Source organism: Podarcis cretensis, assembly GCF_951804945.1.
Source record: "Podarcis cretensis genome assembly, chromosome: 3".
Classification (NCBI taxonomy): domain Eukaryota; kingdom Metazoa; phylum Chordata; class Lepidosauria; order Squamata; family Lacertidae; genus Podarcis; species Podarcis cretensis.
In genome coordinates this window covers 37,088,545-37,099,447 of record NC_137172.1, presented here as the reverse complement: position 1 = coordinate 37,099,447, position 10,903 = coordinate 37,088,545, and positions in this window count along the sequence as shown.

The following is a 10,903-nucleotide window of genomic DNA, read 5'->3' as shown; positions in this document are numbered from 1 at the left end:
GAATTTATAACTGTCCTTGGAAGCCCATTTCGGTCAGCTGAGTCTCAATAATGCTGAATGAACAGTGGATCAGCAAAGAAACAACAACAAAAACCCACATTGGTAGAATTCTAAGAAAATATGTAGTGCTTTGTCAACCCATGGTGACCCAGTTGAGATGGGCAACTTGAAAGTTGCTCCTTCTCCTGGTTTTCTGGTCATGAATGGGGCTGACCTATATGGAAAGTGGAAGATTTCAGTTGATAAATGTGATTGACCCCAGCTTGTTTGTGAGACAGAAGAACATGACTCAGAAGTAAGACTGGGCAATTACATTCATTGATTTCTTCTGCTTCTACAACTCCTTCTTCCATTGCTTCTCATGATCAAACCTGTAAGTAGCCCAGCTTTAAATGCCTCTTGAGTGTTTTTGCCTGGCTCAAATATGATAATGCCTCTCGCCCACCTGGGTGGAGAACAGAGATGGGTGCATGAGTGTGCATAGAAGCTAGCCTACTGTAAAGGTAAGGTAAAGGGACCCTTGACCATTAGGTCCAGTCGTGGCCGACTCTGGGGTTGCGGCGCTCATCTCGCTTTATTGGCCGAGGGAGCTGGCGTACAGCGTCCGGGTCATGTGGTCAGCATGACTAAGCCGCTTCTGGCAAACCAGAGCAGCGCACGGAAACGCCATTTACCTTCCTGCCAGAGCAGTACCTATTTATCTACTTGCACTTTGATGTGCTTTCGAACTGCTAGGTTGGCAGGAGCAGGGACCGAGAAATGGGAGCTCACCCTGTCGCGGGGATTCGAACCGCCAACCTTCTGATGAGCAAGTCCTAGGCTCTGTGGTTTAACCCACAGCGCCACCCATGTCCCTACTGTACAAAGGTGAAATTCACACTCACTGTTCTCCCCATGTTTGCTTCTGGCTCTGCCTACCCACTGGTATGCAGACCTCTGGTTTTTCCATCCCTGCTCTAGAAATACAATGCAGACTCTTATCATATTTATCCTCTTGTATGACTTCCCTTAAAAGACATTGATTATTTGGAGAGTTCAGAGAATTCTCCATTACAGATCCAGAATGATAGACCCTACAAGTTTCCCAAGGAGAGGGATTTAGTGTTGAACAAAATGCATCCCGTAGAGCAGTACTGACCCTTCTCCTATAACTAGATGCTACCACTATGGTGCTGCCAACTTTATCTGAGCTGCTTACATCCTCTGCAATTTTATATCCAGCGTGCTTTGGGAACTAGCACTGCCTAGAACTGTTTTTCAGACATTTGCCAGAACACCTAAACCACACTCAAAGAGAGTGGGAGGGACATGCACACAAGTCTCAAAGTTCTCCCCACTCCCACTCAGTCCCAGACTTTCCCCATAGTAGACAGTGAAGGTACGTGCAGAGCTTCTATTCATATTTGCTTGAATGTAAGTTGACAAAAGAAGGCTAGAAGTGTTTGCCGGATCAGGCCAACAGTCCATCTAGTCCAGCATTCTGTTCTCATAGTGCCCAAACAGATGCCTAAGGAGAACCTGACAGAAGGACTTGAGAGCAACAGCAGTCTCCGCACGTGATTCCCAGCACTGGCATTCAGAGGCGTGCAGCCTCCAATAGGTGTCAGGGGCTGGACTGAGGAGGAATGGTGGGGGCCGCCCCCCTTCTCCTGAACCTTCCTGAGAACAGGAGGACAGTATAGATTTAGAACAGTGGTTTGCAGAAGGTTCAGAGGCTGCAGAGTGGAGAGGCTGGGAAATATTGGGAGAGGAACAGCAGGAAGAAGAAACACCAGGGGAGAGACAGCTGACAGACTCAGTGTCTTTGGAGAGCATTCCTGACCCCCACCTCCCAGGACCAGGCGAGCATTCAGGGTTAGTAGAACAGAAGGCTCAGAGGCAGAAAGCTCATATTAGCCATCACAAGGGTGATGTAGAATAGGACAGATGGAGGGAGTTAGACTTTATTTGGAGCAACACCATTTGTCAGGGAACTGCCATCGGAGCCAAGGGTGGTGGTGAGGCTCCATAATGATGCTGGAGAGGGAACCAGCAAGGAGAGAGAGGAAGCTTCCGCTGGGGAAGGAAATAGACGCGACTGATGCCAGCGAGCTAAGGGGGAGAAAGCAGCGCCCGCGGGGTTACTAGAACCCTTGCCCATTCCGGCGAGACCATGGGAGGTGGTATCCATAGATTTTATGACCAATTTGCCCAAGTCCAGGGGGAAAACCCCCTTCATGGATCACTGCCTTGCCGTGGCGAAGGGGCTTGAAGAACTCAGAGAAGCTATGAACTATGCCGAGCAGGGCACCCAAGATGAACAGGTCATAGTGGAGAGTTTTGACCAAATGTGATCCACCTGGAGGAGGAACCGGCAAGCCACTCCAGTATCCCTGCCAAGAAAACTCCATGGACAAAGACAACAGGCATATAAAAGTTATGACGCTGGAAGATGAGCCCCTCAGGTCGGAAGGCGTCCAACATGCTACTGGGGAAGAGCGGAGGGCAAGTACAAGTAGATCCAGAGCTGATGAAGCGGCTGGGCCAAAGCCGAAAGGACGCTCAGTTGCGGATATGCCTGGAAGCGAAAGGAAAGTCCAATGCTGTAAAGAAAAATATTGCATAGGAACCTGGAATGTAAGAACCATGAACATGGGTAAGTTGGAGGTGGTCAAAAATGAGATGGCAAGAATAAATATTGACATCCTGGGCATCAGTGAACTAAAATGGACGGGAATGGGTGAATTCAGTTCGGATGACCATCATATCTACTACTGTGGGCAAGAAACCCGTAAAAGAAATGGAGTGGCCCTCATAGTCAACAAAAGAGTGGCAAAAGCTGTACTGGGATGCAATCTCAAAAATGATAGAATGATCTCGATACGAATCCAAGGCAGACCTTTTAACATCACAGTAATCCAAGTTTATGCACCAACTACTGGTGCTGAAGAAACTGAAATTGACCAATTCTATGAAGACTTACAACACCTTATAGAAGTGACACCAAAGAAGGATGTTCTTCTCATTATAGGGGATTGGAATGCTAAAGTAGGGAGTCAAGAGATAAAAGGAACAACTGGCAAGTTTGGCCTTGGAGATCAAAACGAAGCAGGGCAAAGGCTAATAGAGTTCTGTCAAGAGAACAAGCTGGTCATCACAAACACGCTTTTCCAACAACACAAGAGACGACTCTACAAATGGACATCACCAGATGGGCAGCATCGAAATCAGATTGATTATATTCTCTGCAGCCAAAGATGGAGAAGCTCTATACAGTCAGCAAAAACAAGACCTGGAGCTGACTGTGGCTCAGCTTCTTCAGCTTCTTATAGCAAAATTCAAGCTTAAACTGAAGAAAATAGGAAAAACCACTGGGCCGGTAAGATACAAACTAAGTCAAATCCCTTATGAATACACAGTGGAAGTGAGGAACAGGTTTAAGGATTTAGATTTGGTGGACAGAGTGCCTGAAGAACTATGGATGGAGGCTCGTAACATTATACAGGAGGCAGCAACGAAAACCATCCCAATGAAAAGGAAATGCAAGAAAGCAAAGTGGCTGTCCAATGAGGCCTTACAAATAGCGGGGGAGAGAAGGCAAGCAAAATGCAAGGGAGATCGTGAAACATACAGGAAATTGAATGCAGATTTCCAAAGAATAGCAAGGAGAGACAAGAAGACCTTCTTAAACAAGCAATGCAAAGAAACAGAGGAAAGCAATAGAATGGGAAGAACCAGAGATCTGTTCAAGAAAATTGGAGATATGAAAGGAACATTTGGTACAAAGATTTCCATAATAAAGGACAAAAGTGGAAAGGACCTAACAGAAGCAGAAGACATCAAGAAGAGGTGGCAAGAATACACAGAGGAATTATACCAGAAAGAAACGGATGTCTCATATACCCCAGGTAGTGTGGTTACTGACCTTGAGCCAGACATCCTGGAGAGTGAAGTCAAATGGGCCTTAGAAAGCACTGCAAATAACAAGGCCAGTGGAAGTGATGGTATTCCAGCTGAACTATTTAAAATTTTAAAAGATGATGCTGTTAAGGTGCTACACTCAATATGCCAGCAAGTTTGGAAAACTCAGCAGTGGCCAGAAGATTGGAGAAGATCAGTCTACATCCCAATCCCAAAGAAGGGCAGTGCCAAAGAATGCTCCAACTATCGCACAATTGCACTAATTTCTCACGCTAGCAAGGTTATGCTTAAAATTCTACAAGGAAGGCTCAAGCAGTATGTGGACCGAGAACTCCCAGAAGTGCAAGCTGGATTTAGAAGAGGCAGAGGAACCAGAGACCAAATTGCAAACATGCACTGGATTATGGAGAAAGCTAGAGAGTTCCAGAAAGACATTTACTTCTGCTTCATTGACTATGCAAAAGCCTTTGACTGTGTCGACCATGGCAAACTATGGCAAGTTCTTAAAGAAATGGGAGTGCCTGATCACCTCATCTGTCTCCTGAGAAATCTCTATGTGGGACAAGAAGCTACAGTTAGAACTGGATATGGAACAACTGACTGGTTCAAAATTGGGAAAGGAGTACGACAAGGCTGCATTTTGTCTCCCTGCTTATTTAACTTATATGCAGAATTCATCATGCGAAAGGCTGGGCTGGATGAATCCCTAGCCGGAATTAAGATTGCCGGAAGAAATATCAACAACCTCAGATATGCAGATGACACAACCTTGATGGCAGAAAGTGAGGAGGAATTAAAGAACCTTTTATTGAGGGTGAAAGAGGAGAGTGCAAAATATGGTCTGAAGCTCAACATCAAAAAAACGAAGATCATGGCTACTGGTCCCATCACCTCCTGGCAAATAGAAAGGGAAAAAATGGAGGCAGTGAGAGATTTTACTTTCTTGGGCTCCATGATCACTGCAGATGGTGACAGCAGCCACGAAATTAAAAGACGCCTGCTTCTTGGGAGAAGGGCAATGACAGGCCTAGACAGCATCTTGAGAAGTAGAGACATCACCTTGCCAACAAAGGTCCGTATAGTTAAAGCTATGGTTTTCCCAGTAGTGATGTATGGAAGTGAGAGCTGGACCATAAAGAAGGCTGATCGCCGAAGAATTGATGCTTTTGAATTATGGTGCTGGAGGAGACTCTTGAGAGTCCCATGGACTGCAAGAAGATCAAACCTCTCCATTCTGAAGGAAATCAGCCCTGAGTGCTCACTGGAAGGACAGATTGTGAAGCTGAGGCTCCAGTACTTTGGCCACCTCATGAGAAGAGAAGACTCCCTGGAGAAGACCCTGATGCTGGGAAAGATGGAGGGCACAAGGAGAAGGGGACGACAGAGGACGAGATGGTTGGACAGTGTTTTCGAGGTTACGAGCATGAGTCTGACCAAGCTGCGGGGGGCAGTGGAGGACAGGAGTGCCTGGCGTTCTCTGGTCCATGGGGTCACGAAGAGTCGGGCATGACTAAACGACTAAACAACAACAACAACAACAGGGGGAAAACAGCTGTCATGGTGGTAGTTGACCTGTTGACCAAGATGTGCCATTTCATTGCTTGCTCGCATGCAGTATCGGCAGAAGAAACTGTCAGAATTCAGGCTCGGTCAGAGGTATGTGCCTATCTCTCCAGGCACCGGCTGAATTCTTTCGACCTCCCTCCGGCGACTCCCGGTAGGAAAAACACACGAGGTCCGTTCCGGCGATTTTCCTCAGGCTGTGAGAAAAACACACCAAACTGCTTCTCTTCCTCCCTGCTCTCCAGCATATCCCCAGGGAGGGGAATCAGACACAGACAGAAATGTATCTACATGTTTTATTCCTGTCTTCAGCAGTCATATAGAGAAAACATGTCTGCTCTCATCAACAAACAGAGAGAAACTCAAACTCCACCTATGTACATCCTGTACAGGTCATATGACACACACACTGAGCTAACATCCGGTGCTCAGTACAGAATGGACTGCCCCTTTGTTTCCATGGCAACAGTCACATACTTCCTGTTTGGCTTTCCAGCCACAAGCAGCAGACTTCGCTGCTATAGCCTTTGCTTGCTGCTGCATTGCTGCTTTAGAATAACATACTCCCCCTAAAGTATCAATGCGTGCTGCGAGCAAAGCGTCATCCAGAGAAGAAAACAAACAGTTGTTATACTTATAACACTCCCCTGTTGTTTCAGTTCCACCCTTGGAACTACCCGCCACTGGTTTTACCAATGTACCTCTCTGGTTGTGTGACTTCCAAGGAATGAGTGCTTTTGCATTACCTTGGTTAGTAACTCTCTGTTGTGCCTTTGTCTCTGACTCAGACACAGCTTCAATTTGACCTTGGTCGTTTACAACAGCAACACATGCAATAGCTTGGTTGGCAAACTCTTTTGAATACCTCTTGGGTGGTACACCCTTCGTTGCTCTCTCAGACCTACGTAAGAGGTGCTGCTCTCCCTTGCTTTCTGGTTCAGCCTCTGAACTCTCTGAAGAACCAGTACTAAGCTTAATCAGTGGTTCATCCTCCTCTTCTGAGGGTCTAGTCATTGTGTGAGATTTCTTCTCAATGACTGTGACAACTGAGCTGTCTGAGCTATCGCTGTCATCATCAGTACTACTGAACTCAATAAGATCAAACTCATCATCATCATCATCAGAATCATCATCATCACCTGTGGGAAATGTGTGAACAATCACTCGCTCCTGTTCAGGAGCACTCTCTAGAAATTTTGTGAGAATCACCTTACCAGATTCAGACAAAATTACTCTGTAGAGACCCTTTTCATAACCCACAAAAATGCCTCTGGCATTCTTTACTCCACCCGGAGCTTCTGTCCTCACATGAGACCCAAAAACCTTGAAATGGGCAACAGAAGGTTTTCTGTGGAACAGTTTCTCAAAAGGAGAACATCCCAAGTCTTTTGAAAACTTTCTCAACCACGTATAACAAAATGACATTAGTGACTCAGCCCAGTACTCATGTGGCAGACGTGAACTAAGCAATTGCGCTTCCATTCCCTTTTGCAATTCTTTGTTCACCCTAACACAGACACATCTCCTCCAAGCTTCTTCGGAAGCTGCGATTTTGTGTTTTATCCCTTTCTTCTTCAGGAACCTCTGGAAATCCTGTAAGAGAAAAATTGGCTTCTCATCTGTGCAAAGACAATCTATGTCAGCATCATGCATATTTTTAACCTTGTCACAAAACTCTTTAAACCTTTCTAAGGCGTCTTTTGGTCTCTCCAAAAGATAAATCCAGACAAAACCTGTAAAAGAATCAACACATATTAGGTAATACTTTGCATTGCCTCTAGATGGTGCTAAAGGACCAATCACATCAGCATACACCCGCTGAAATGCCTTGTCGACCCTTGAGGTGACCTGCTTGGCGTCTTTCTTGGCTACACCTGCAAAAGAAATCATGTTAGAATCACAAGAATTACATTCCATGTAATCACTTTGATCAAAAGTCAACAAATACAGTCCATCTTTCTCTTCGGCAGAAAGATACAGCTCTCCATCTTTGTAGATCTCGCAGTGTTGATCATCATAGGACAGTTTTAGTCCCTTCTTGGCAATCTGCGAAACGCTGAGCAGATTGTACTTCAACTCTGGAACCAAATAAACATTGTTTATAGTCAAGTTCAGACTTTTAAGATACACAGTCCCAATTCCGGTGGCTTCCAGCTCTTGACCGTTGGCTTGTTGTACAACGAAGCTTTGCTTCTTAAACGACGAAAACAAATCCCTGCGATGGGTCATGTGAACCGTCGCTCCCGTGTCTAAAACGAAGGAATTCCCCACTTGTGGTATGGCTTTTAGGGACATCAAAGCCTTTGCAGGCTTCGCCTGTGACTTGGCATGACTTCTGCCTGACGCCTCAGACTTCGTGGAGCTTCCCTTGGCTCCTTTGTTCTGACGTGGCTTCCTGCAGTTCCGCTGAAGATGCCCAGTCTGTCCACAATTGTGGCATCGGACAACGTTCAAAGCTACGGCGTCTCCTCCAGTAGCTACAGCAGTGGGGGTGTCTGAACTCCGTTCTTCCCTCCCCTTGTCCTTGACTTCCAGTGCGGCAAGTCTGTCATGTTCACAAAGAACCACGGCAAAGACCCTGTCCGACGTTAGATCAGCTGCTGGGAGAGACCCCAGCTGACTGGCAACCGTTTTGTAAGTCCGATTCAGGCTGTTTATCACCATGAAGCAAAACACTTCCTCATCCAGATGGAAATTGCGTTCCACCATCTGCTGACGCAGAAATTTCATTTCCGTCAGGTGCGCTTGAACATCTCCATCAGGCGCAAGCCTCAGGTTGGTCAGCTTTTCAAAATACAGCAACGCTGAAGAACCTGCATCTCTCTGATGTGTCCTTCTCAGCGTGTCCCAAACATCTTTCGCGTGCGGTAAACCTTGTATATGAATAAGCTGAGAGTCCGACACGCACAGAATTATAGCGGTTCTGGCCTTCACATCCTGTGACTCCCAAGGACGCGTTGGTGCTGCAGGGATGGGGTTCTCAATCACCTCAAACAGTCTCTGATTCTGCAGCAAGGCCTTCATCTTAACAGACCAAGATGCATAATTGTCACTGGTCAAGAGGGATGGAGAAGGCAGGCTTCCCTTCTTGACATCCATTTTGAGTCCTTGCATTGACTCTCAAACACAAGCCTCTAAAATCCAATAGCTGGCTTGTTTACACTCTGTGCACCTGGCAGCAATAACACTGGCTGCTTGGAAAGTTCCTTTGTAAGGACCTAGTCAAAACACGAGCTGTTTGTGCCTATCTGGGCATAGCCTGACTTCCAGCCCTTATCTTGCGTTGCTAAGCAACCACATTCCTTTCCTTGGACAGGAAAAACCACAGGAATGTTTGGAATGCAGACTCTTCTCTCTCGGAGCTGTTTTTCCCAAACGTTGCTCCCATGAAGCAGAGAATTAATCAATCTGCATTCACACTTTTAAGCCCGAAAATCTCATACCTGGGCTCCGTAGCTTGGCTTTCAGCTTCTTCTGGTCAGCTTCTAGCTGCAGAGAATCAGCTTCCATCTCAGGCTTCCATGGAGAGGGATGAATACAGTCTCCTTGATGCAGACTCCCATGGATCGTAGCAACCATCCTCTGCTACCAATGTCAGAATTCAGGCTCGGTCAGAGGTATGTGCCTATCTCTCCAGGCACCGGCTGAATTCTTTCGACCTCCCTCCGGCGACTCCCGGTAGGAAAAACACACGAGGTCCGTTCCGGCGATTTTCCTCAGGCTGTGAGAAAAACACACCAAACTGCTTCTCTTCCTCCCTGCTCTCCAGCATATCCCCAGGGAGGGGAATCAGACACAGACAGAAATGTATCTACATGTTTTATTCCTGTCTTCAGCAGTCATATAGAGAAAACATGTCTGCTCTCATCAACAAACAGAGAGAAACTCAAACTCCACCTATGTACATCCTGTACAGGTCATATGACACACACACTGAGCTAACATCCGGTGCTCAGTACAGAATGGACTGCCCCTTTGTTTCCATGGCAACAGTCACATACTTCCTGTTTGGCTTTCCAGCCACAAGCAGCAGACTTCGCTGCTATAGCCTTTGCTTGCTGCTGCATTGCTGCTTTAGAATAACAGAAACAGCTAGGCTGTTTGTAGATCACGTTTTTCGGCTGCATGGCACCCCCTTGAGGGTTTTGTCCGACAGAGGAAGACAATTCACTTCCAGGTTCTGGAGGAAGCTCATGAGCTTACTTCAAGTTGAGGTGAGTTTCTCGACGGCCCATCACCCCGAAACCAACGGGCAAGCGGAAAGGGCCAATAGCATACTCCAACAGTACCTACGACTGGGTGGAAAAGCTAGCACTGGCCGAATTTGCTTACAATAACGCAGAGCATGTGTCCATGGGGATGAGTCCTTTCATGGCCAATTACGGGTGTCACCCCAGGGCCTTCCCAGGGGAGGGGGAGGAGAGGTGGAGTGTGCCTGCGGCAGAGCAATTTGTGGAAGAAATGGAGGCCTTACACCAGCAGCTTAAAATGAACCTGGAGAGGGCCAAGGGAATGTACAAGAGGCAGGCAGACAAGCACCGCAGAGAAGGGGAGACCATAAGGGTTGGGGACCGGGTGTGGTTGTCAACCAAAGGGCTACCGTTCAAGGGAGGTTGTAAAAAATTACGGCCAAGGCGACTGGGACCGTTTGAGGTAACACAGCAGGTGAATCCTGTGGCTTTCAGGCTCAAACTGCCAACCAACATGAAGTTGCATCTGGTGTTCCACCGGTCTTTACTTTCACCATACCGAGAAGGGAGGGAGTTTCCGGGGCGAGAGAGAGAGATCCCCACTCACCTAGAGGTGGAGGAGAGGGAACTCAGTGGTCAGGCAGCGGAAATTCTTGACTCAAGGTGGAAGGGGAGGCAGGTGGAATATTTGGTAGCTTGGGAGGGAGAGCCAGAGTCAGAAAACACGTGGGTCCCTGAAGGAGAGATCAGGGATGAGTGTCTGCTGGGGGAGTTTCACCGGCGGTTTCCAAGGAAACCGAAACCATTGGAGAGATTTTGGGAGGAGCAATTTGGGACCACGGATGATGAAGAAGAATTTATGGGGTATCCTCCTTCAGAGGGAGAGGGAAGAGAGGTATCAGAGGAAGAGGGCTCAGATTGGGGAGATTGGCCAGAGGAAGGAGACAGCAGCAGGTGGAGAACGATGTTTGAATCTTCTGAGGAAGGGAATAGTTCGTTCCAGGGGTTTCCCACTTCACCACCCAGAAACCGGGCCGGGGGTGGGGAGGGCCTGGGAGGGAGGTGGATGTCAGGAAACTGCCATCGGAGGCAAGGTTGGTGGTGAGGCTCCATAATGATGCTGGAGAGGGAACCAGCAAGGAGAGAGAGGAAGCTTCCGCTGGGGAAGGAAATAGACGTGACGCCAGGGAGGAAGGGGAGTCTGAGGGAACTTTGGAGAGAAGGCTCCAGGACTCTTGCCAGCGGGGAGA